Here is a 3,998-nt window from a genome sequence, read left to right as displayed (position 1 = left end):
TTGAATCAAGAAGTTAAAGATCTAAAAGAGGCCCTGGCTCAGGAGAAATATGATAGACAAATCATGACAGCAGGACATAGGGCCCTACAACAAGCCAAGGACGAAGAAATTGAAGAATTGAGGAAGGAGTTGGCTGAGGCACGGGGGACTTGGAGAATCTGAGGGCCAATCAGGCAAAGCATCAACAAACAGCCCCAGTAGACTTTGAGCAAGAAGGAGGTTTTGAGCAGTCCACATTTGAGGCTCACCAAACAGAGGTGTCAACTACAAGCATCGGAAAAGTAATGCAGGAATCTGCAGATCCAGCCACGACATCCACTTCGGATTCGGCCAAGGACAAAATTCAGCGCTAGATCTCAGAAGTCAAGGATCCCTCGCATAAAGCATATATGTAGTATGAATTGAAAGTGCTGGAATCGACTGCCCTCCACATGATTACTCCAGATGAGGTGGTAAAGAACCTCGGGCATGAGATGATCGCCTTGCCCACTGATGCGGTAGGAGGCTAGATTATGGCAACAAAGAATGCTACCAGAACTTGAACCAAACAGCTGAGGGCATTACAGGGACGTTCCTGTCACTACAATTCAGATTCAAATCATCATTGACAATCAATTCCTCTGGCGAAAGAAATGGTTTGAGCAAAGACCAATAGATGGAACTTATTACAGGAATGCTCCCTAGCACCTTAGGATCAACCCAACTTACTGTCCCATCAACAGAAGGCGATCCTGGGATAGATTTTACTCTTGGCAAAGCAAAAGGCCGGTGGTGCTAAACTACCCACCAGTTATCACAAATCCAATCAATAACAACCAACCGTCTGAGAAGTACATGGTTCAGACTCTCAAAGGGTGATGTCATTAACATGACGAAGGAGATCTTGATCTCGCATGCCAGATGCTTGTGAAGATTGCCAAGATGCTAATCACCTGCATAACACCTTTCAATGATATAGAAGTAGTAGAGCATCCCTGGCAAATCTTTATGGAAGGCAAAAGAGGGCTTTGTTGGAATATGGAGATAGAAATCCCCAACAAGAATGTCATCATGGGATTGTATGCAAGAGTGTGCGCTCCTTGCCGCACTGTCGAAGCAAGGGACTTGCCGATACACCATGTGCGAGCCACAAATGGCTCCAAGCACACAACAAGACTAATCTAGCAAGCTCAAAAGAGGGCAATGGTGTGTCACTCACCGCTCTATGCTCCTGCTGTGGAGGATTCCTCGCCGCGATGAAGAAGAAGCTGCAGTCGTGCCGTGCTCAACCGCTTCGCCGCCGTCGTGCCTTCGTAATGCTCGATCGCACACACACTCTCCCTCCCTCTCTCTCTCTCTCTCTCACATGCACACGCACACGAGGAGGTGAAGAAGAAGAAGATGGAGATGGAGATGGAGCAAGAGCACTCTTCTATTGCACAAATGAGAGAATGAGTGAATTTTAGGTTTAGTTGGATTTTATACGAGCTCACCCCATTCACACTTGGGCGCTCATGCTTAGCCAACTAATCCCTTGAATGTCCCAGTTAGAGTGCGCCTCTCATCGGCGATCACTCTTACCCTTTTCCTATTGGTCCGACAAGCCTGGTACCTGACTCTACCAAATACATAACACACGTCCGTCGTAGGTGATGGGGTGTCCGTGAGACGTGAGGGTTAACATGCCCCCCTTCCTGATGTAGATTCTGTCCTCGGAAGCTATTGAGTTGAAGCTCGTTCGTCAAGGTGGAAGAGCATTTGAGATGAATGTCCTTAGCCTTCTTCAGTCACTGCAAAATCAAACAACATTGGCACAATAATTGCATTCTCATAAGTGATTAAAAAGCATATGCAGTTTTAGGTAGACAAATTGATTGGTAAAAGAATTTCAAACAATTTGTCAGCAATGAACATTAAATTGCAATGTAATCAAATGCATAAACAGATGTAAAGGTAAAAAAATTAAACAAGTCTGGGGTCGCTAATTTGACGGTCGAAAGGCACTAGAGATCGAATATTAATACCATGGGTAAGCTTCTTAATTTTCTGTGGTCAATTAAGTTGTTTAATCGCGAGAGCCAAGTATTCATGTTCGAGGGCTGACTAGAGGCTATATCTAGAAGACCTTGTAGTTAAGCTACCATAAAAGGAATTTCTCATGAAATCATCGCCTGACTGATTAATTTTTCTTTAAACCCCCAAAGTCTTTTCACAGTGATTCATTTTTGATGTGTGTGCTTATTTTGTATGCCTTGGGTTTTTTGCTTTTCAAGTAAAAGCGCCCATACTGGGAACCTCTAGGGCTCTAGTACCATAGGCAATACATGTGAGTGAAGTACCAAATCAAGCTGAGATTTCTCTTCCAGCTTAAGATTTTACAGTGTGGCACTTTAATTTTTTGTTTGTTCATTTTCAGCATTTTAATTTTGTAACTTTGGGGGGTCATATAACATTGATACACCTCCCCAGGCTCATCACACTAGTAAACTCCCTTTATAATACTTAAGCTAAAGGTCAATAGGGTCAAGCCCACTAGAAAGCCCTAGTACATTTCACACAATGCTGCCTAAATCGGATTAAGAACCTAAGTAACCATTAATTATTAGGAAGGCATTCCCCATGGTATTAAGAGAAGATTTCTAACACCTAACTTGGTCAAACTAGTTTGTCGGACTGCTTGATTTTTAAACCTAAACAAGTGATTATGACAAAAAATTACATTGAATTAAATGTTTGATACTAAGCAAATGCGGTGAATATTAGGCTACCAATCACAATTAAAGCTGACAATCATAGATGCAAAAAAGATAAGGGGCAATGCTAATGGACAAGAAACACCTGTTTGTGTCGATGGTCGCGCTTTATTTGAAGAGTGAGTTGAGATAAAGATTCCATGTAGGTCCAAATCCTACCAATAGCAACACGCTCCTGTACACACTAGGAAACAAAAGGAATACCTCCAGGAGGCACATTAGTGGAAAAAGGTACCAACACTTATTGAACACAACAAAAAACATAAGGAACCCTAACCTAATTATTTGTACTCCCCCTAGAGAGTCAAGGGAATAGGATATTGTAGAGGTTGGGGGGAAACCCTAAGGCTAAACCCCTATCCTCGTCGTCGAGATAAACAAAGTCATCATCCATGAGACCATATGTGCCATCCGTGTAGTCGTGTAAATTTTCTTCTTCATCATAGGTGCCCATGTTTACTAAGAAGGTCACTAGACATCTATAGTCATCTTGGTCAAAAGGGTAGGCTTGTGCAATGGGAGAAACGCTCTCTACTAAGTATGGATCAGACGTGATCAAGAGACGTATCAGCCATTCTAACTCCTCAAAATTCCTCTCACATGCTAGCGTACCTATCAAATCCCATTCACATGCAAGCACTGGAAGGACCATGTGAAATATTTGTGAAAAGTAACGAGGGTACCTCTCACCCAAGGCAGGAGTGGATGACTCTAGCGTACTAGCCATATCTGTACACGCAAATAGATGATGGTTAGAGTGCAAATATTACAAGGTTCGTGTTCTTGAGCATAATTTGTTTCTATGATTTGTGTTATGGCTCTTGCTCTTTTACTTTTTTATCTTGTTTTTGTGAGTATAAGGCTTTATATATACATTCCCTAAGATCGGAGATTAAGAGGTCAGGGAGAAAGGTTGAGAGGGAAGCAAGTGAATGATGGATGTCCACAAACACTCCCCCCTTCCTTGGGTAGATCATACCCTTTGAAATGATATCGTCACCCTTTGAAACCAATTGTTCCAGTTGGTAATAGGTGAGGATTTTTGCCAGTAGTTTTCTATTACCCTAGGTGCCTCGTCAAGTTGCAAGGGTGGTAAGGTACTCTCCCAGGATCGAACTTGAAGTGGTTCATCAGGTGATTCTTGAACACTGGGAGGTGTGGATTCTTTTGTAGCTTCATGGAGGTCCATTACTATAGATGGAGGCTGTGTAGAAGCTTTTACCTCTATGGATGTATTACATGAGGAGCTAGAAGCTTCATGGAACT

The sequence above is a fragment of the Adiantum capillus-veneris genome, chromosome 28 (assembly GCF_014529385.1).
Source record: "Adiantum capillus-veneris isolate H3 chromosome 28, ASM1452938v2, whole genome shotgun sequence".
NCBI classification, from domain to species: domain Eukaryota; kingdom Viridiplantae; phylum Streptophyta; class Polypodiopsida; order Polypodiales; family Pteridaceae; genus Adiantum; species Adiantum capillus-veneris.
This window is presented reverse-complemented; position numbering follows the sequence as displayed.